This window comes from Branchiostoma lanceolatum, chromosome 3 (assembly GCF_035083965.1).
Source record: "Branchiostoma lanceolatum isolate klBraLanc5 chromosome 3, klBraLanc5.hap2, whole genome shotgun sequence".
In the NCBI taxonomy this organism is placed as follows: Eukaryota; Metazoa; Chordata; class Leptocardii; order Amphioxiformes; family Branchiostomatidae; genus Branchiostoma; species Branchiostoma lanceolatum.
In genome coordinates, this window is record NC_089724.1 from 30,511,436 (window position 1) to 30,527,295 (window position 15,860).

General features: G+C 42.6%; 55 non-coding genes across 55 annotated transcripts; all 55 read left to right on the forward strand.

Annotated features, from left to right (window-relative positions):
* Window positions 1–5,170: 5,170 nt before the first annotated feature.
* Window positions 5,171–5,289, forward strand: LOC136431532 (5S ribosomal RNA). Its single transcript, XR_010755085.1, has one exon. It is a non-coding gene; the product is annotated as a 5S ribosomal RNA (ribosomal RNA).
* Window positions 5,290–5,364: 75 nt separating this feature from the next.
* Window positions 5,365–5,483, forward strand: LOC136431649 (5S ribosomal RNA). Its single transcript, XR_010755197.1, has one exon. It is a non-coding gene; the product is annotated as a 5S ribosomal RNA (ribosomal RNA).
* A 75-nt stretch (window positions 5,484–5,558) lies between these two features.
* On the forward strand, window positions 5,559–5,677 carry LOC136431766 (5S ribosomal RNA). The gene has a single exon (XR_010755308.1). It is a non-coding gene; the product is annotated as a 5S ribosomal RNA (ribosomal RNA).
* Window positions 5,678–5,752: 75 nt separating this feature from the next.
* On the forward strand, window positions 5,753–5,871 carry LOC136431871 (5S ribosomal RNA). The gene has a single exon (XR_010755399.1). It is a non-coding gene; the product is annotated as a 5S ribosomal RNA (ribosomal RNA).
* A 75-nt stretch (window positions 5,872–5,946) lies between these two features.
* Window positions 5,947–6,065, forward strand: LOC136431912 (5S ribosomal RNA). The gene has a single exon (XR_010755433.1). It is a non-coding gene; the product is annotated as a 5S ribosomal RNA (ribosomal RNA).
* A 75-nt stretch (window positions 6,066–6,140) lies between these two features.
* LOC136431538 (5S ribosomal RNA) lies at window positions 6,141–6,259 on the forward strand. Its single transcript, XR_010755091.1, has one exon. It is a non-coding gene; the product is annotated as a 5S ribosomal RNA (ribosomal RNA).
* A 75-nt stretch (window positions 6,260–6,334) lies between these two features.
* LOC136431549 (5S ribosomal RNA) lies at window positions 6,335–6,453 on the forward strand. Its single transcript, XR_010755102.1, has one exon. It is a non-coding gene; the product is annotated as a 5S ribosomal RNA (ribosomal RNA).
* A 75-nt stretch (window positions 6,454–6,528) lies between these two features.
* Window positions 6,529–6,647, forward strand: LOC136431560 (5S ribosomal RNA). The gene has a single exon (XR_010755113.1). It is a non-coding gene; the product is annotated as a 5S ribosomal RNA (ribosomal RNA).
* A 75-nt stretch (window positions 6,648–6,722) lies between these two features.
* On the forward strand, window positions 6,723–6,841 carry LOC136431572 (5S ribosomal RNA). The gene has a single exon (XR_010755124.1). It is a non-coding gene; the product is annotated as a 5S ribosomal RNA (ribosomal RNA).
* A 75-nt stretch (window positions 6,842–6,916) lies between these two features.
* LOC136431583 (5S ribosomal RNA) lies at window positions 6,917–7,035 on the forward strand. The gene has a single exon (XR_010755135.1). It is a non-coding gene; the product is annotated as a 5S ribosomal RNA (ribosomal RNA).
* Window positions 7,036–7,110: 75 nt separating this feature from the next.
* On the forward strand, window positions 7,111–7,229 carry LOC136431595 (5S ribosomal RNA). Its single transcript, XR_010755146.1, has one exon. It is a non-coding gene; the product is annotated as a 5S ribosomal RNA (ribosomal RNA).
* Window positions 7,230–7,304: 75 nt separating this feature from the next.
* LOC136431607 (5S ribosomal RNA) lies at window positions 7,305–7,423 on the forward strand. The gene has a single exon (XR_010755157.1). It is a non-coding gene; the product is annotated as a 5S ribosomal RNA (ribosomal RNA).
* Window positions 7,424–7,498: 75 nt separating this feature from the next.
* Window positions 7,499–7,617, forward strand: LOC136431619 (5S ribosomal RNA). Its single transcript, XR_010755168.1, has one exon. It is a non-coding gene; the product is annotated as a 5S ribosomal RNA (ribosomal RNA).
* Window positions 7,618–7,692: 75 nt separating this feature from the next.
* On the forward strand, window positions 7,693–7,811 carry LOC136431631 (5S ribosomal RNA). Its single transcript, XR_010755179.1, has one exon. It is a non-coding gene; the product is annotated as a 5S ribosomal RNA (ribosomal RNA).
* A 75-nt stretch (window positions 7,812–7,886) lies between these two features.
* LOC136431643 (5S ribosomal RNA) lies at window positions 7,887–8,005 on the forward strand. The gene has a single exon (XR_010755190.1). It is a non-coding gene; the product is annotated as a 5S ribosomal RNA (ribosomal RNA).
* Window positions 8,006–8,080: 75 nt separating this feature from the next.
* On the forward strand, window positions 8,081–8,199 carry LOC136431656 (5S ribosomal RNA). Its single transcript, XR_010755203.1, has one exon. It is a non-coding gene; the product is annotated as a 5S ribosomal RNA (ribosomal RNA).
* Window positions 8,200–8,274: 75 nt separating this feature from the next.
* Window positions 8,275–8,393, forward strand: LOC136431668 (5S ribosomal RNA). Its single transcript, XR_010755214.1, has one exon. It is a non-coding gene; the product is annotated as a 5S ribosomal RNA (ribosomal RNA).
* Window positions 8,394–8,468: 75 nt separating this feature from the next.
* On the forward strand, window positions 8,469–8,587 carry LOC136431679 (5S ribosomal RNA). The gene has a single exon (XR_010755225.1). It is a non-coding gene; the product is annotated as a 5S ribosomal RNA (ribosomal RNA).
* A 75-nt stretch (window positions 8,588–8,662) lies between these two features.
* On the forward strand, window positions 8,663–8,781 carry LOC136431691 (5S ribosomal RNA). Its single transcript, XR_010755236.1, has one exon. It is a non-coding gene; the product is annotated as a 5S ribosomal RNA (ribosomal RNA).
* Window positions 8,782–8,856: 75 nt separating this feature from the next.
* Window positions 8,857–8,975, forward strand: LOC136431702 (5S ribosomal RNA). Its single transcript, XR_010755247.1, has one exon. It is a non-coding gene; the product is annotated as a 5S ribosomal RNA (ribosomal RNA).
* A 75-nt stretch (window positions 8,976–9,050) lies between these two features.
* Window positions 9,051–9,169, forward strand: LOC136431714 (5S ribosomal RNA). The gene has a single exon (XR_010755258.1). It is a non-coding gene; the product is annotated as a 5S ribosomal RNA (ribosomal RNA).
* Window positions 9,170–9,244: 75 nt separating this feature from the next.
* Window positions 9,245–9,363, forward strand: LOC136431726 (5S ribosomal RNA). Its single transcript, XR_010755269.1, has one exon. It is a non-coding gene; the product is annotated as a 5S ribosomal RNA (ribosomal RNA).
* Window positions 9,364–9,438: 75 nt separating this feature from the next.
* LOC136431737 (5S ribosomal RNA) lies at window positions 9,439–9,557 on the forward strand. The gene has a single exon (XR_010755280.1). It is a non-coding gene; the product is annotated as a 5S ribosomal RNA (ribosomal RNA).
* Window positions 9,558–9,632: 75 nt separating this feature from the next.
* LOC136431748 (5S ribosomal RNA) lies at window positions 9,633–9,751 on the forward strand. The gene has a single exon (XR_010755291.1). It is a non-coding gene; the product is annotated as a 5S ribosomal RNA (ribosomal RNA).
* A 75-nt stretch (window positions 9,752–9,826) lies between these two features.
* Window positions 9,827–9,945, forward strand: LOC136431759 (5S ribosomal RNA). The gene has a single exon (XR_010755302.1). It is a non-coding gene; the product is annotated as a 5S ribosomal RNA (ribosomal RNA).
* A 75-nt stretch (window positions 9,946–10,020) lies between these two features.
* Window positions 10,021–10,139, forward strand: LOC136431772 (5S ribosomal RNA). Its single transcript, XR_010755314.1, has one exon. It is a non-coding gene; the product is annotated as a 5S ribosomal RNA (ribosomal RNA).
* A 75-nt stretch (window positions 10,140–10,214) lies between these two features.
* On the forward strand, window positions 10,215–10,333 carry LOC136431783 (5S ribosomal RNA). Its single transcript, XR_010755325.1, has one exon. It is a non-coding gene; the product is annotated as a 5S ribosomal RNA (ribosomal RNA).
* A 75-nt stretch (window positions 10,334–10,408) lies between these two features.
* Window positions 10,409–10,527, forward strand: LOC136431795 (5S ribosomal RNA). The gene has a single exon (XR_010755336.1). It is a non-coding gene; the product is annotated as a 5S ribosomal RNA (ribosomal RNA).
* Window positions 10,528–10,602: 75 nt separating this feature from the next.
* On the forward strand, window positions 10,603–10,721 carry LOC136431806 (5S ribosomal RNA). The gene has a single exon (XR_010755347.1). It is a non-coding gene; the product is annotated as a 5S ribosomal RNA (ribosomal RNA).
* Window positions 10,722–10,796: 75 nt separating this feature from the next.
* Window positions 10,797–10,915, forward strand: LOC136431817 (5S ribosomal RNA). The gene has a single exon (XR_010755358.1). It is a non-coding gene; the product is annotated as a 5S ribosomal RNA (ribosomal RNA).
* Window positions 10,916–10,990: 75 nt separating this feature from the next.
* Window positions 10,991–11,109, forward strand: LOC136431829 (5S ribosomal RNA). The gene has a single exon (XR_010755369.1). It is a non-coding gene; the product is annotated as a 5S ribosomal RNA (ribosomal RNA).
* A 75-nt stretch (window positions 11,110–11,184) lies between these two features.
* On the forward strand, window positions 11,185–11,303 carry LOC136431840 (5S ribosomal RNA). Its single transcript, XR_010755380.1, has one exon. It is a non-coding gene; the product is annotated as a 5S ribosomal RNA (ribosomal RNA).
* Window positions 11,304–11,378: 75 nt separating this feature from the next.
* Window positions 11,379–11,497, forward strand: LOC136431852 (5S ribosomal RNA). The gene has a single exon (XR_010755391.1). It is a non-coding gene; the product is annotated as a 5S ribosomal RNA (ribosomal RNA).
* Window positions 11,498–11,572: 75 nt separating this feature from the next.
* LOC136431863 (5S ribosomal RNA) lies at window positions 11,573–11,691 on the forward strand. Its single transcript, XR_010755397.1, has one exon. It is a non-coding gene; the product is annotated as a 5S ribosomal RNA (ribosomal RNA).
* Window positions 11,692–11,766: 75 nt separating this feature from the next.
* On the forward strand, window positions 11,767–11,885 carry LOC136431870 (5S ribosomal RNA). The gene has a single exon (XR_010755398.1). It is a non-coding gene; the product is annotated as a 5S ribosomal RNA (ribosomal RNA).
* A 75-nt stretch (window positions 11,886–11,960) lies between these two features.
* On the forward strand, window positions 11,961–12,079 carry LOC136431872 (5S ribosomal RNA). The gene has a single exon (XR_010755400.1). It is a non-coding gene; the product is annotated as a 5S ribosomal RNA (ribosomal RNA).
* A 75-nt stretch (window positions 12,080–12,154) lies between these two features.
* On the forward strand, window positions 12,155–12,273 carry LOC136431873 (5S ribosomal RNA). Its single transcript, XR_010755401.1, has one exon. It is a non-coding gene; the product is annotated as a 5S ribosomal RNA (ribosomal RNA).
* A 75-nt stretch (window positions 12,274–12,348) lies between these two features.
* On the forward strand, window positions 12,349–12,467 carry LOC136431874 (5S ribosomal RNA). Its single transcript, XR_010755402.1, has one exon. It is a non-coding gene; the product is annotated as a 5S ribosomal RNA (ribosomal RNA).
* Window positions 12,468–12,542: 75 nt separating this feature from the next.
* LOC136431875 (5S ribosomal RNA) lies at window positions 12,543–12,661 on the forward strand. The gene has a single exon (XR_010755403.1). It is a non-coding gene; the product is annotated as a 5S ribosomal RNA (ribosomal RNA).
* A 75-nt stretch (window positions 12,662–12,736) lies between these two features.
* Window positions 12,737–12,855, forward strand: LOC136431876 (5S ribosomal RNA). Its single transcript, XR_010755404.1, has one exon. It is a non-coding gene; the product is annotated as a 5S ribosomal RNA (ribosomal RNA).
* A 75-nt stretch (window positions 12,856–12,930) lies between these two features.
* Window positions 12,931–13,049, forward strand: LOC136431877 (5S ribosomal RNA). The gene has a single exon (XR_010755405.1). It is a non-coding gene; the product is annotated as a 5S ribosomal RNA (ribosomal RNA).
* Window positions 13,050–13,124: 75 nt separating this feature from the next.
* Window positions 13,125–13,243, forward strand: LOC136431883 (5S ribosomal RNA). The gene has a single exon (XR_010755408.1). It is a non-coding gene; the product is annotated as a 5S ribosomal RNA (ribosomal RNA).
* A 75-nt stretch (window positions 13,244–13,318) lies between these two features.
* LOC136431894 (5S ribosomal RNA) lies at window positions 13,319–13,437 on the forward strand. Its single transcript, XR_010755418.1, has one exon. It is a non-coding gene; the product is annotated as a 5S ribosomal RNA (ribosomal RNA).
* A 75-nt stretch (window positions 13,438–13,512) lies between these two features.
* On the forward strand, window positions 13,513–13,631 carry LOC136431906 (5S ribosomal RNA). The gene has a single exon (XR_010755429.1). It is a non-coding gene; the product is annotated as a 5S ribosomal RNA (ribosomal RNA).
* Window positions 13,632–13,706: 75 nt separating this feature from the next.
* On the forward strand, window positions 13,707–13,825 carry LOC136431911 (5S ribosomal RNA). Its single transcript, XR_010755432.1, has one exon. It is a non-coding gene; the product is annotated as a 5S ribosomal RNA (ribosomal RNA).
* Window positions 13,826–13,900: 75 nt separating this feature from the next.
* LOC136431913 (5S ribosomal RNA) lies at window positions 13,901–14,019 on the forward strand. The gene has a single exon (XR_010755434.1). It is a non-coding gene; the product is annotated as a 5S ribosomal RNA (ribosomal RNA).
* A 75-nt stretch (window positions 14,020–14,094) lies between these two features.
* On the forward strand, window positions 14,095–14,213 carry LOC136431915 (5S ribosomal RNA). Its single transcript, XR_010755435.1, has one exon. It is a non-coding gene; the product is annotated as a 5S ribosomal RNA (ribosomal RNA).
* Window positions 14,214–14,288: 75 nt separating this feature from the next.
* Window positions 14,289–14,407, forward strand: LOC136431916 (5S ribosomal RNA). The gene has a single exon (XR_010755436.1). It is a non-coding gene; the product is annotated as a 5S ribosomal RNA (ribosomal RNA).
* A 75-nt stretch (window positions 14,408–14,482) lies between these two features.
* On the forward strand, window positions 14,483–14,601 carry LOC136431917 (5S ribosomal RNA). The gene has a single exon (XR_010755437.1). It is a non-coding gene; the product is annotated as a 5S ribosomal RNA (ribosomal RNA).
* A 75-nt stretch (window positions 14,602–14,676) lies between these two features.
* On the forward strand, window positions 14,677–14,795 carry LOC136431918 (5S ribosomal RNA). The gene has a single exon (XR_010755438.1). It is a non-coding gene; the product is annotated as a 5S ribosomal RNA (ribosomal RNA).
* A 75-nt stretch (window positions 14,796–14,870) lies between these two features.
* Window positions 14,871–14,989, forward strand: LOC136431533 (5S ribosomal RNA). The gene has a single exon (XR_010755086.1). It is a non-coding gene; the product is annotated as a 5S ribosomal RNA (ribosomal RNA).
* A 75-nt stretch (window positions 14,990–15,064) lies between these two features.
* LOC136431534 (5S ribosomal RNA) lies at window positions 15,065–15,183 on the forward strand. The gene has a single exon (XR_010755087.1). It is a non-coding gene; the product is annotated as a 5S ribosomal RNA (ribosomal RNA).
* A 75-nt stretch (window positions 15,184–15,258) lies between these two features.
* LOC136431535 (5S ribosomal RNA) lies at window positions 15,259–15,377 on the forward strand. The gene has a single exon (XR_010755088.1). It is a non-coding gene; the product is annotated as a 5S ribosomal RNA (ribosomal RNA).
* Window positions 15,378–15,452: 75 nt separating this feature from the next.
* LOC136431536 (5S ribosomal RNA) lies at window positions 15,453–15,571 on the forward strand. The gene has a single exon (XR_010755089.1). It is a non-coding gene; the product is annotated as a 5S ribosomal RNA (ribosomal RNA).
* A 75-nt stretch (window positions 15,572–15,646) lies between these two features.
* On the forward strand, window positions 15,647–15,765 carry LOC136431537 (5S ribosomal RNA). The gene has a single exon (XR_010755090.1). It is a non-coding gene; the product is annotated as a 5S ribosomal RNA (ribosomal RNA).
* The last annotated feature ends 95 nt before the right edge of the window (window positions 15,766–15,860 follow it).

Consider the following 15,860-nt stretch of genomic DNA (forward strand, 5'->3'; position numbering starts at 1 on the left):
CCACCCTCAAACTGGTATGAAATCGATGTTCCCTCTCCCTTTATCCTCTCTGACGTGAAATGGATTTCCATCTCCCCTCAACTTCACCTCTCCCACCCAAGTCCTTGTGAAATGGATGGTCCCTCCCTTCTCAGACCCTTAACCCATGTCAAATGGATGGTCCCTCCTTTCCCAGACCCTTACTCCGTGTGTAATGGATGACCCCCCTCTCCCCTTCAGACCTTCCTTCCATATGAAATGGATGGTCCCGTCCAAGACGAATGAATGGTCCTTCCCTTTTAAGACCCTCAACCCCATGGATGCAATACTCTTTTTCCGTAAGGCGTAGACGGCCTTTAAAGAAAGCCATCTATTATCCGATTATTTTTTTTTTAGTGTCAGTCACGTTATTTGCAGCGAGGCAACCAGATTTTAGCGTAATACGTAGGTGGTTCTTTTGAATTTAGCGTAAAGCGTTGTAGGGACCAGTACCCCATGCAGACCCTCTAATATATCATACTTGTACCAAGGAGTTTTGTTTAAACTTCCTTGCATCTTCGTACCTATCCAAATCGTTATTTGAGAAAAGATAATTGACATGTTGCAATGACTAAGAAGCCGATGACGATAATGATGATAGATGTACAAATTATAGCATGTTATTGCCAATATGAAATGATAATGAAAACTAACATTGTGCTGAGTAGCACCGCCTCCAGTGTTTTCACTGGACCTGGCCAGATATATTTAAGTCAGCCACAGACATGTCCCTCATCACATGACTGTTCTTTCTGGTCTGCCTCACACGTCTATTAGCATGTTCCGAACAAACATACACGACAAAATCCAAACAAACGCAACAAAAGCGTAGGTTGACTTTTAAGTTTGAAAAAAAAGAAACAAATACAAAAGCTTGACTTTTGGTTTAAACGATACAACCAGTTAAAACTTGTTGAAATTTACCGAACAGCGCCAAAGTGCTTTGTTGGCTGGAGTTTTGAGTCTCGCGGGTAAAATTTTACCAGCCCCCGCACGAAAACCGTTAAAAAACTTAAGCACTTTAATGGCATAGTGAATTCCTTACACTTGGAAGTGTTGAACACTTGGAAGTGTTGAATAATATATGTTTATTCAACAAGACAAACAAAAAGTTGGCCAAAGGAAAAAGGTCGTTGCTTTTAACTGTTACTTTGATGATTTAGTATTAGGCCTAGTTGATATAATCATATGGATGACATCCTTTGGGATCCATAAAGATTGATGTGAGCATGTGAAAAAAAAAGTTTAGCCAAAAAGTTTTTTAATGGTCGGTTGGCTACTGTGAATATTAGTTCCAAAACTTCCTGATTTGAACGATTATGAATAATTTGGTACTTTGAAATTACTATCAGCATCAAACAGCTGTACAAGGTCTAGTATTTGTTACGACATTCCTTTTTTGTGTTTTGTCACCTTCGCGACAAAACACCATGTTATCGCTCTTACCTTGCAGGGCTGCTGCATGGTTCAACTAACCTCCTTGGTTCAACACTGTCGCACACCATATGACCTTATATGGCAATACCTTCCAAAATCGTTGTATAGCCGTTGCCTTATATGGCAAGGGAGGGAGCAAGAAAAACCAGACAGGCTTGATTTGCATGACACATAGGAGGGCGACCGCATGTAACTGCTACAACTGTTCGAAAATATCATTGCATTGTGGTTTCGGACTTTGATGTCCTGAAAAATGACCATATTACATCTATACCACAAGATTGCAGAAGAAGAAAAATGATTTCGTCAAGAAAACGTCCAAAAATCGACATAAATAATACCATGTAGTGAGGTTAAAGCATTATGTACAGAGACGCATACTCCACACTACAACTTAGCTCAACTGGTAACGTCGTAGTAGTTCGGATCCGGAAGATCCGGGATCGAGTCCGTGAGTGGATTTTTTTCTTGTTAGATATTAGATATCAAAAATATATATTAATATTATATCAATCTATCAATATCATACTTATGAATATCATATTTCTATTTTTTTATTGATAAATAAACAAATATTTTATATTCGTTACTTTTGAATATTCATGTAATATATACAAGGCCTTTGTCTTATGAACAGGACTTCATAGATTCCGAACCCGGCATTCGAATTTTTCTGTTCATTGTAATGGAAAATACCGTGCAGCGGCTCCTATGCGCGGTAAGATGATTCTTGCAAAACACTCGCCTCTTAACTTCTATTCCCGATGTAAACAGAGGCTCTTGATATTGTTTGCAAAACAGCGATCCTTTGTTACAGTAGCAAATGCTCCATTGTTCAGTATCGACTTCATTCAGACAACACGGACGTGGAAAGTGACGCCGCTCGGCACAAAAATATGGGAATTTTCATGAATTTTAGCAAAATTATCCAGGAAAATAAGGAAGCAATGTTGTAAATGCGGAAATCATAATAATAGGGATGAGGTAGCTGTTAATTGGTTTGAACACTTGTTTGACATTTGGTAGTCATTTTAAATAGAACCTTAGCTGTTGTGAACTTCTATTTCACTTAATTACCATAGTGCTGATGATTCAATGGTGCTTATGCAATATTATGACATTAAAGACCATGCTTGTACTATAAAATCACCCAATAAATTCGGCTAACGTAAACCAGGGTCAGTGGGTGGTGGCCTGGCTAAGACCACCACCCAAGATACTCTAAAAAAACTTTTGAAATTTAGAGATAACAGGTAAGGAATTGATGTATGATTATACATGAAGAAGTTATCTTTATGTAACCCAGAATATAAATGACAACACTGGCTAAAATACCATGCTCTGTTTCATGTGCAGTTCTGCCTTACAAGTTCCACAGAGCTCCAGTCTATATAACTGACTTTTAGAATACCATGTAGGTACCACAGCTGCAAGTCATACTTGTAGACACACAACTATCAGGCATTTGAATTCAACTGTGAGGAGGGCATTTCCAAGTTGCAATTATACAGTTAGACACTTTGAAACAACTTTGACAGGCTGATTTGAGAGTTTTTATTTGAACACAAGGTTGATTTTGTAAAAACTGAAAGTTGTTTTGACTATGTAACTTTGTTTAAGTCAGTCTGTGTCATTCTGTATGGTTTCATAATGTTACTTTGAAAACCAGTAGAAAAAAATATTTGAATCTTGTTCACCAGTATTATGCTAATCTTCTCCTGCCTTTGTTTCAAGCCAGAGACAGTCTGGGATTTTTATGTGTTTATGTAGCTATGGGGGCCAATCCACCTTTCAAACTGCAGCAAGGCCACAGTGGGAAGCACTTCCTGAATAAGTTTATTGGATCTGTCCCCAGGGTTCAGAAAAAGGATTTTTAAGGCAAATCTACTGAGTAAGAAGCATACTTGTAAGTGGGCAAAATCAAAAGTGCCTGGAAGTCAAATTCATTCACCTTTATTGATATACAACATTGTAGGGTCAGCTACAATGTTACAGATTTTCAAAGATAAAACCTCTGATACATAAAGTAACAATAATTTACACATGTTGATATTAAGTGCTAAAATCATTAGCAGAGTCGGCTACAATAAACTTCAGTAACTTCCTTTGGCAGATTTTACTTAAAAAACAGGAGAAACCATTGCACACTTATAAACCAAGGGGGTTAATTTCCTTGCCTAAACGTGGACAAAACACCAGCTTTTTTTCAAAGCTCTTGTTTTACATCTGCTTGGAGACTGGATGGATGGATGGATAAATAACTAGCTAGCTAGCTTTAGCGGCAAATGCAGACAGGTGTGCTCACAAAGTCAAGCAATATTCTGTAGGAGACAACACCAACATTGCAATTGTCTTTGGGTACCAGGTTCTTTCACTAAAGTTTGGCTTTCTTTGAACTTTCATGTATTTGATATCAAGAACAGGAAAGATCAGTCTATTGATCCTTAATTAAATAGATTATGAAGATCATGTAAGGAAACGGAAGAGCTTAGTACTACACACCTTCATGTTATCTCTGTGCCATAAAGAAAAATAAAGATAAAAATTGAGGATACGTTTTCCACTATCCCCATAGGCGCAGATACACAGAAAGGCACTGTCTGGGTCGCATTACTGCTATAGCATATATACCAATGAAGTTTTTATCAGATAGCGCTCTTGATAAAGAAGCTGTGCTATTAGTAATACCAAGGGTGTGTTCGCAGCACTCAACGAACGGGTATGTCTGGAAATAATAAACTTAAGATGGTGCATATCTATAACACATTCATAGCAATAGCCAATGAATCTGGATCCAAAACTAAGGAGAAAGCGTGCATTTGCGCTTGACTAGTATTTTCTATTAAATATAACAACCATCTGGCACAAACAGAACCAAAGCCGGAAACGCTAGAGGATCAGCGGGGGTTTGCATTATTCAGACTATTGTTGTTGTTGTTGTTGTTGTTGTTGCTGTTGATTTCAAAGATAAAGTAGCACGAGTTAAATTACGATCTAGTAAGCCAGCGAGATAGCTATATCCATATGTCCATCCATCCATCCATCCATCCATCCATCCATCCATCCATCCATCCATGCATCCATCCATCCATCCATCCATCCATCCATCCATCCATCCATCGATCCATCGATCCATCGATCCATCCATCCATCGATCCATCCATCCATCCATCCATCGATCCATCGATCCATCCATCCGTCCATCCATCCATCCATCCATCCATCCATCCATCCATCCATCCATCCATCTATCCATCGATCCATCGATCCATCCATCCATCCATCGATCCATCCATCCATCCATCCATCCATCCATCCATCCATCCATCCATCCATCCATCTATCTATCAACCTACCTACCTACCTACCTACCTACCTACCTATCTATATATCAGAAAAGTTCAAGTTTGTTTCAAATGTCAATAAAACCAATGAACAGGACGTCGCAGTTAGAAAACCCCATACACAGTCCCTTAGACCAATTTACTTCGCTGCTACGCGTGTGTCCCTCCGTATTTTTACCGCGTTAGTTATTCGGCACAAAATAGACCGTAAAAAATTTGGAAACACCACCTGGTAAGGTCGAGTCCGGTCAGTACTTGGATGGGAGACCGCCTGGGAACACCGGATGCTGTAGGCATCTCTTTTTATTTTTTTTTTCCTGTCAATCATTCCATTTTTTTTCTATAAGTAGCCTAACAAAACTGTAGCTTTCGCCTACGGCCATATCACGTTGAATACACCCGATCTCGTTCGATCTCGGAAGTTAAGCAACGTCGAGTCCGGTCAGTACTTGGATGGGAGACCGCCTGGGAACACCGGATGCTGTAGGCATCTCTTTTTATTTTTTTTTTCCTGTCAATCATTCCATTTTTTTTCTATAAGTAGCCTAACAAAACTGTAGCTTTCGCCTACGGCCATATCACGTTGAATACACCCGATCTCGTTCGATCTCGGAAGTTAAGCAACGTCGAGTCCGGTCAGTACTTGGATGGGAGACCGCCTGGGAACACCGGATGCTGTAGGCATCTCTTTTTATTTTTTTTTTCCTGTCAATCATTCCATTTTTTTTCTATAAGTAGCCTAACAAAACTGTAGCTTTCGCCTACGGCCATATCACGTTGAATACACCCGATCTCGTTCGATCTCGGAAGTTAAGCAACGTCGAGTCCGGTCAGTACTTGGATGGGAGACCGCCTGGGAACACCGGATGCTGTAGGCATCTCTTTTTATTTTTTTTTTCCTGTCAATCATTCCATTTTTTTTCTATAAGTAGCCTAACAAAACTGTAGCTTTCGCCTACGGCCATATCACGTTGAATACACCCGATCTCGTTCGATCTCGGAAGTTAAGCAACGTCGAGTCCGGTCAGTACTTGGATGGGAGACCGCCTGGGAACACCGGATGCTGTAGGCATCTCTTTTTATTTTTTTTTTCCTGTCAATCATTCCATTTTTTTTCTATAAGTAGCCTAACAAAACTGTAGCTTTCGCCTACGGCCATATCACGTTGAATACACCCGATCTCGTTCGATCTCGGAAGTTAAGCAACGTCGAGTCCGGTCAGTACTTGGATGGGAGACCGCCTGGGAACACCGGATGCTGTAGGCATCTCTTTTTATTTTTTTTTTCCTGTCAATCATTCCATTTTTTTTCTATAAGTAGCCTAACAAAACTGTAGCTTTCGCCTACGGCCATATCACGTTGAATACACCCGATCTCGTTCGATCTCGGAAGTTAAGCAACGTCGAGTCCGGTCAGTACTTGGATGGGAGACCGCCTGGGAACACCGGATGCTGTAGGCATCTCTTTTTATTTTTTTTTTCCTGTCAATCATTCCATTTTTTTTCTATAAGTAGCCTAACAAAACTGTAGCTTTCGCCTACGGCCATATCACGTTGAATACACCCGATCTCGTTCGATCTCGGAAGTTAAGCAACGTCGAGTCCGGTCAGTACTTGGATGGGAGACCGCCTGGGAACACCGGATGCTGTAGGCATCTCTTTTTATTTTTTTTTTCCTGTCAATCATTCCATTTTTTTTCTATAAGTAGCCTAACAAAACTGTAGCTTTCGCCTACGGCCATATCACGTTGAATACACCCGATCTCGTTCGATCTCGGAAGTTAAGCAACGTCGAGTCCGGTCAGTACTTGGATGGGAGACCGCCTGGGAACACCGGATGCTGTAGGCATCTCTTTTTATTTTTTTTTTCCTGTCAATCATTCCATTTTTTTTCTATAAGTAGCCTAACAAAACTGTAGCTTTCGCCTACGGCCATATCACGTTGAATACACCCGATCTCGTTCGATCTCGGAAGTTAAGCAACGTCGAGTCCGGTCAGTACTTGGATGGGAGACCGCCTGGGAACACCGGATGCTGTAGGCATCTCTTTTTATTTTTTTTTTCCTGTCAATCATTCCATTTTTTTTCTATAAGTAGCCTAACAAAACTGTAGCTTTCGCCTACGGCCATATCACGTTGAATACACCCGATCTCGTTCGATCTCGGAAGTTAAGCAACGTCGAGTCCGGTCAGTACTTGGATGGGAGACCGCCTGGGAACACCGGATGCTGTAGGCATCTCTTTTTATTTTTTTTTTCCTGTCAATCATTCCATTTTTTTTCTATAAGTAGCCTAACAAAACTGTAGCTTTCGCCTACGGCCATATCACGTTGAATACACCCGATCTCGTTCGATCTCGGAAGTTAAGCAACGTCGAGTCCGGTCAGTACTTGGATGGGAGACCGCCTGGGAACACCGGATGCTGTAGGCATCTCTTTTTATTTTTTTTTTCCTGTCAATCATTCCATTTTTTTTCTATAAGTAGCCTAACAAAACTGTAGCTTTCGCCTACGGCCATATCACGTTGAATACACCCGATCTCGTTCGATCTCGGAAGTTAAGCAACGTCGAGTCCGGTCAGTACTTGGATGGGAGACCGCCTGGGAACACCGGATGCTGTAGGCATCTCTTTTTATTTTTTTTTTCCTGTCAATCATTCCATTTTTTTTCTATAAGTAGCCTAACAAAACTGTAGCTTTCGCCTACGGCCATATCACGTTGAATACACCCGATCTCGTTCGATCTCGGAAGTTAAGCAACGTCGAGTCCGGTCAGTACTTGGATGGGAGACCGCCTGGGAACACCGGATGCTGTAGGCATCTCTTTTTATTTTTTTTTTCCTGTCAATCATTCCATTTTTTTTCTATAAGTAGCCTAACAAAACTGTAGCTTTCGCCTACGGCCATATCACGTTGAATACACCCGATCTCGTTCGATCTCGGAAGTTAAGCAACGTCGAGTCCGGTCAGTACTTGGATGGGAGACCGCCTGGGAACACCGGATGCTGTAGGCATCTCTTTTTATTTTTTTTTTCCTGTCAATCATTCCATTTTTTTTCTATAAGTAGCCTAACAAAACTGTAGCTTTCGCCTACGGCCATATCACGTTGAATACACCCGATCTCGTTCGATCTCGGAAGTTAAGCAACGTCGAGTCCGGTCAGTACTTGGATGGGAGACCGCCTGGGAACACCGGATGCTGTAGGCATCTCTTTTTATTTTTTTTTTCCTGTCAATCATTCCATTTTTTTTCTATAAGTAGCCTAACAAAACTGTAGCTTTCGCCTACGGCCATATCACGTTGAATACACCCGATCTCGTTCGATCTCGGAAGTTAAGCAACGTCGAGTCCGGTCAGTACTTGGATGGGAGACCGCCTGGGAACACCGGATGCTGTAGGCATCTCTTTTTATTTTTTTTTTCCTGTCAATCATTCCATTTTTTTTCTATAAGTAGCCTAACAAAACTGTAGCTTTCGCCTACGGCCATATCACGTTGAATACACCCGATCTCGTTCGATCTCGGAAGTTAAGCAACGTCGAGTCCGGTCAGTACTTGGATGGGAGACCGCCTGGGAACACCGGATGCTGTAGGCATCTCTTTTTATTTTTTTTTTCCTGTCAATCATTCCATTTTTTTTCTATAAGTAGCCTAACAAAACTGTAGCTTTCGCCTACGGCCATATCACGTTGAATACACCCGATCTCGTTCGATCTCGGAAGTTAAGCAACGTCGAGTCCGGTCAGTACTTGGATGGGAGACCGCCTGGGAACACCGGATGCTGTAGGCATCTCTTTTTATTTTTTTTTTCCTGTCAATCATTCCATTTTTTTTCTATAAGTAGCCTAACAAAACTGTAGCTTTCGCCTACGGCCATATCACGTTGAATACACCCGATCTCGTTCGATCTCGGAAGTTAAGCAACGTCGAGTCCGGTCAGTACTTGGATGGGAGACCGCCTGGGAACACCGGATGCTGTAGGCATCTCTTTTTATTTTTTTTTTCCTGTCAATCATTCCATTTTTTTTCTATAAGTAGCCTAACAAAACTGTAGCTTTCGCCTACGGCCATATCACGTTGAATACACCCGATCTCGTTCGATCTCGGAAGTTAAGCAACGTCGAGTCCGGTCAGTACTTGGATGGGAGACCGCCTGGGAACACCGGATGCTGTAGGCATCTCTTTTTATTTTTTTTTTCCTGTCAATCATTCCATTTTTTTTCTATAAGTAGCCTAACAAAACTGTAGCTTTCGCCTACGGCCATATCACGTTGAATACACCCGATCTCGTTCGATCTCGGAAGTTAAGCAACGTCGAGTCCGGTCAGTACTTGGATGGGAGACCGCCTGGGAACACCGGATGCTGTAGGCATCTCTTTTTATTTTTTTTTTCCTGTCAATCATTCCATTTTTTTTCTATAAGTAGCCTAACAAAACTGTAGCTTTCGCCTACGGCCATATCACGTTGAATACACCCGATCTCGTTCGATCTCGGAAGTTAAGCAACGTCGAGTCCGGTCAGTACTTGGATGGGAGACCGCCTGGGAACACCGGATGCTGTAGGCATCTCTTTTTATTTTTTTTTTCCTGTCAATCATTCCATTTTTTTTCTATAAGTAGCCTAACAAAACTGTAGCTTTCGCCTACGGCCATATCACGTTGAATACACCCGATCTCGTTCGATCTCGGAAGTTAAGCAACGTCGAGTCCGGTCAGTACTTGGATGGGAGACCGCCTGGGAACACCGGATGCTGTAGGCATCTCTTTTTATTTTTTTTTTCCTGTCAATCATTCCATTTTTTTTCTATAAGTAGCCTAACAAAACTGTAGCTTTCGCCTACGGCCATATCACGTTGAATACACCCGATCTCGTTCGATCTCGGAAGTTAAGCAACGTCGAGTCCGGTCAGTACTTGGATGGGAGACCGCCTGGGAACACCGGATGCTGTAGGCATCTCTTTTTATTTTTTTTTTCCTGTCAATCATTCCATTTTTTTTCTATAAGTAGCCTAACAAAACTGTAGCTTTCGCCTACGGCCATATCACGTTGAATACACCCGATCTCGTTCGATCTCGGAAGTTAAGCAACGTCGAGTCCGGTCAGTACTTGGATGGGAGACCGCCTGGGAACACCGGATGCTGTAGGCATCTCTTTTTATTTTTTTTTTCCTGTCAATCATTCCATTTTTTTTCTATAAGTAGCCTAACAAAACTGTAGCTTTCGCCTACGGCCATATCACGTTGAATACACCCGATCTCGTTCGATCTCGGAAGTTAAGCAACGTCGAGTCCGGTCAGTACTTGGATGGGAGACCGCCTGGGAACACCGGATGCTGTAGGCATCTCTTTTTATTTTTTTTTTCCTGTCAATCATTCCATTTTTTTTCTATAAGTAGCCTAACAAAACTGTAGCTTTCGCCTACGGCCATATCACGTTGAATACACCCGATCTCGTTCGATCTCGGAAGTTAAGCAACGTCGAGTCCGGTCAGTACTTGGATGGGAGACCGCCTGGGAACACCGGATGCTGTAGGCATCTCTTTTTATTTTTTTTTTCCTGTCAATCATTCCATTTTTTTTCTATAAGTAGCCTAACAAAACTGTAGCTTTCGCCTACGGCCATATCACGTTGAATACACCCGATCTCGTTCGATCTCGGAAGTTAAGCAACGTCGAGTCCGGTCAGTACTTGGATGGGAGACCGCCTGGGAACACCGGATGCTGTAGGCATCTCTTTTTATTTTTTTTTTCCTGTCAATCATTCCATTTTTTTTCTATAAGTAGCCTAACAAAACTGTAGCTTTCGCCTACGGCCATATCACGTTGAATACACCCGATCTCGTTCGATCTCGGAAGTTAAGCAACGTCGAGTCCGGTCAGTACTTGGATGGGAGACCGCCTGGGAACACCGGATGCTGTAGGCATCTCTTTTTATTTTTTTTTTCCTGTCAATCATTCCATTTTTTTTCTATAAGTAGCCTAACAAAACTGTAGCTTTCGCCTACGGCCATATCACGTTGAATACACCCGATCTCGTTCGATCTCGGAAGTTAAGCAACGTCGAGTCCGGTCAGTACTTGGATGGGAGACCGCCTGGGAACACCGGATGCTGTAGGCATCTCTTTTTATTTTTTTTTTCCTGTCAATCATTCCATTTTTTTTCTATAAGTAGCCTAACAAAACTGTAGCTTTCGCCTACGGCCATATCACGTTGAATACACCCGATCTCGTTCGATCTCGGAAGTTAAGCAACGTCGAGTCCGGTCAGTACTTGGATGGGAGACCGCCTGGGAACACCGGATGCTGTAGGCATCTCTTTTTATTTTTTTTTTCCTGTCAATCATTCCATTTTTTTTCTATAAGTAGCCTAACAAAACTGTAGCTTTCGCCTACGGCCATATCACGTTGAATACACCCGATCTCGTTCGATCTCGGAAGTTAAGCAACGTCGAGTCCGGTCAGTACTTGGATGGGAGACCGCCTGGGAACACCGGATGCTGTAGGCATCTCTTTTTATTTTTTTTTTCCTGTCAATCATTCCATTTTTTTTCTATAAGTAGCCTAACAAAACTGTAGCTTTCGCCTACGGCCATATCACGTTGAATACACCCGATCTCGTTCGATCTCGGAAGTTAAGCAACGTCGAGTCCGGTCAGTACTTGGATGGGAGACCGCCTGGGAACACCGGATGCTGTAGGCATCTCTTTTTATTTTTTTTTTCCTGTCAATCATTCCATTTTTTTTCTATAAGTAGCCTAACAAAACTGTAGCTTTCGCCTACGGCCATATCACGTTGAATACACCCGATCTCGTTCGATCTCGGAAGTTAAGCAACGTCGAGTCCGGTCAGTACTTGGATGGGAGACCGCCTGGGAACACCGGATGCTGTAGGCATCTCTTTTTATTTTTTTTTTCCTGTCAATCATTCCATTTTTTTTCTATAAGTAGCCTAACAAAACTGTAGCTTTCGCCTACGGCCATATCACGTTGAATACACCCGATCTCGTTCGATCTCGGAAGTTAAGCAACGTCGAGTCCGGTCAGTACTTGGATGGGAGACCGCCTGGGAACACCGGATGCTGTAGGCATCTCTTTTTATTTTTTTTTTCCTGTCAATCATTCCATTTTTTTTCTATAAGTAGCCTAACAAAACTGTAGCTTTCGCCTACGGCCATATCACGTTGAATACACCCGATCTCGTTCGATCTCGGAAGTTAAGCAACGTCGAGTCCGGTCAGTACTTGGATGGGAGACCGCCTGGGAACACCGGATGCTGTAGGCATCTCTTTTTATTTTTTTTTTCCTGTCAATCATTCCATTTTTTTTCTATAAGTAGCCTAACAAAACTGTAGCTTTCGCCTACGGCCATATCACGTTGAATACACCCGATCTCGTTCGATCTCGGAAGTTAAGCAACGTCGAGTCCGGTCAGTACTTGGATGGGAGACCGCCTGGGAACACCGGATGCTGTAGGCATCTCTTTTTATTTTTTTTTTCCTGTCAATCATTCCATTTTTTTTCTATAAGTAGCCTAACAAAACTGTAGCTTTCGCCTACGGCCATATCACGTTGAATACACCCGATCTCGTTCGATCTCGGAAGTTAAGCAACGTCGAGTCCGGTCAGTACTTGGATGGGAGACCGCCTGGGAACACCGGATGCTGTAGGCATCTCTTTTTATTTTTTTTTTCCTGTCAATCATTCCATTTTTTTTCTATAAGTAGCCTAACAAAACTGTAGCTTTCGCCTACGGCCATATCACGTTGAATACACCCGATCTCGTTCGATCTCGGAAGTTAAGCAACGTCGAGTCCGGTCAGTACTTGGATGGGAGACCGCCTGGGAACACCGGATGCTGTAGGCATCTCTTTTTATTTTTTTTTTCCTGTCAATCATTCCATTTTTTTTCTATAAGTAGCCTAACAAAACTGTAGCTTTCGCCTACGGCCATATCACGTTGAATACACCCGATCTCGTTCGATCTCGGAAGTTAAGCAACGTCGAGTCCGGTCAGTACTTGGATGGGAGACCGCCTGGGAACACCGGATGCTGTAGGCATCTCTTTTTATTTTTTTTTTCCTGTCAATCATTCCATTTTTTTTCTATAAGTAGCCTAACAAAACTGTAGCTTTCGCCTACGGCCATATCACGTTGAATACACCCGATCTCGTTCGATCTCGGAAGTTAAGCAACGTCGAGTCCGGTCAGTACTTGGATGGGAGACCGCCTGGGAACACCGGATGCTGTAGGCATCTCTTTTTATTTTTTTTTTCCTGTCAATCATTCCATTTTTTTTCTATAAGTAGCCTAACAAAACTGTAGCTTTCGCCTACGGCCATATCACGTTGAATACACCCGATCTCGTTCGATCTCGGAAGTTAAGCAACGTCGAGTCCGGTCAGTACTTGGATGGGAGACCGCCTGGGAACACCGGATGCTGTAGGCATCTCTTTTTATTTTTTTTTTCCTGTCAATCATTCCATTTTTTTTCTATAAGTAGCCTAACAAAACTGTAGCTTTCGCCTACGGCCATATCACGTTGAATACACCCGATCTCGTTCGATCTCGGAAGTTAAGCAACGTCGAGTCCGGTCAGTACTTGGATGGGAGACCGCCTGGGAACACCGGATGCTGTAGGCATCTCTTTTTATTTTTTTTTTCCTGTCAATCATTCCATTTTTTTTCTATAAGTAGCCTAACAAAACTGTAGCTTTCGCCTACGGCCATATCACGTTGAATACACCCGATCTCGTTCGATCTCGGAAGTTAAGCAACGTCGAGTCCGGTCAGTACTTGGATGGGAGACCGCCTGGGAACACCGGATGCTGTAGGCATCTCTTTTTATTTTTTTTTTCCTGTCAATCATTCCATTTTTTTTCTATAAGTAGCCTAACAAAACTGTAGCTTTCGCCTACGGCCATATCACGTTGAATACACCCGATCTCGTTCGATCTCGGAAGTTAAGCAACGTCGAGTCCGGTCAGTACTTGGATGGGAGACCGCCTGGGAACACCGGATGCTGTAGGCATCTCTTTTTATTTTTTTTTTCCTGTCAATCATTCCATTTTTTTTCTATAAGTAGCCTAACAAAACTGTAGCTTTCGCCTACGGCCATATCACGTTGAATACACCCGATCTCGTTCGATCTCGGAAGTTAAGCAACGTCGAGTCCGGTCAGTACTTGGATGGGAGACCGCCTGGGAACACCGGATGCTGTAGGCATCTCTTTTTATTTTTTTTTTCCTGTCAATCATTCCATTTTTTTTCTATAAGTAGCCTAACAAAACTGTAGCTTTCGCCTACGGCCATATCACGTTGAATACACCCGATCTCGTTCGATCTCGGAAGTTAAGCAACGTCGAGTCCGGTCAGTACTTGGATGGGAGACCGCCTGGGAACACCGGATGCTGTAGGCATCTCTTTTTATTTTTTTTTTCCTGTCAATCATTCCATTTTTTTTCTATAAGTAGCCTAACAAAACTGTAGCTTTCGCCTACGGCCATATCACGTTGAATACACCCGATCTCGTTCGATCTCGGAAGTTAAGCAACGTCGAGTCCGGTCAGTACTTGGATGGGAGACCGCCTGGGAACACCGGATGCTGTAGGCATCTCTTTTTATTTTTTTTTTCCTGTCAATCATTCCATTTTTTTTCTATAAGTAGCCTAACAAAACTGTAGCTTTCGCCTACGGCCATATCACGTTGAATACACCCGATCTCGTTCGATCTCGGAAGTTAAGCAACGTCGAGTCCGGTCAGTACTTGGATGGGAGACCGCCTGGGAACACCGGATGCTGTAGGCATCTCTTTTTATTTTTTTTTTCCTGTCAATCATTCCATTTTTTTTCTATAAGTAGCCTAACAAAACTGTAGCTTTCGCCTACGGCCATATCACGTTGAATACACCCGATCTCGTTCGATCTCGGAAGTTAAGCAACGTCGAGTCCGGTCAGTACTTGGATGGGAGACCGCCTGGGAACACCGGATGCTGTAGGCATCTCTTTTTATTTTTTTTTTCCTGTCAATCATTCCATTTTTTTTCTATAAGTAGCCTAACAAAACTGTAGCTTTCGCCTACGGCCATATCACGTTGAATACACCCGATCTCGTTCGATCTCGGAAGTTAAGCAACGTCGAGTCCGGTCAGTACTTGGATGGGAGACCGCCTGGGAACACCGGATGCTGTAGGCATCTCTTTTTATTTTTTTTTTCCTGTCAATCATTCCATTTTTTTTCTATAAGTAGCCTAACAAAACTGTAGCTTTCGCCTACGGCCATATCACGTTGAATACACCCGATCTCGTTCGATCTCGGAAGTTAAGCAACGTCGAGTCCGGTCAGTACTTGGATGGGAGACCGCCTGGGAACACCGGATGCTGTAGGCATCTCTTTTTATTTTTTTTTTCCTGTCAATCATTCCATTTTTTTTCTATAAGTAGCCTAACAAAACTGTAGCTTTCGCCTACGGCCATATCACGTTGAATACACCCGATCTCGTTCGATCTCGGAAGTTAAGCAACGTCGAGTCCGGTCAGTACTTGGATGGGAGACCGCCTGGGAACACCGGATGCTGTAGGCATCTCTTTTTATTTTTTTTTTCCTGTCAATCATTCCATTTTTTTTCTATAAGTAGCCTAACAAAACTGTAGCTTTCGCCTACGGCCATATCACGTTGAATACACCCGATCTCGTTCGATCTCGGAAGTTAAGCAACGTCGAGTCCGGTCAGTACTTGGATGGGAGACCGCCTGGGAACACCGGATGCTGTAGGCATCTCTTTTTATTTTTTTTTTCCTGTCAATCATTCCATTTTTTTTCTATAAGTAGCCTAACAAAACTGTAGCTTTCGCCTACGGCCATATCACGTTGAATACACCCGATCTCGTTCGATCTCGGAAGTTAAGCAACGTCGAGTCCGGTCAGTACTTGGATGGGAGACCGCCTGGGAACACCGGATGCTGTAGGCATCTCTTTTTATTTTTTTTTTCCTGTCAATCATTCCATTTTTTTTCTATAAGTAGCCTAACAAAACTGTAGCTTTCGCCTACGGCCATATCACGTT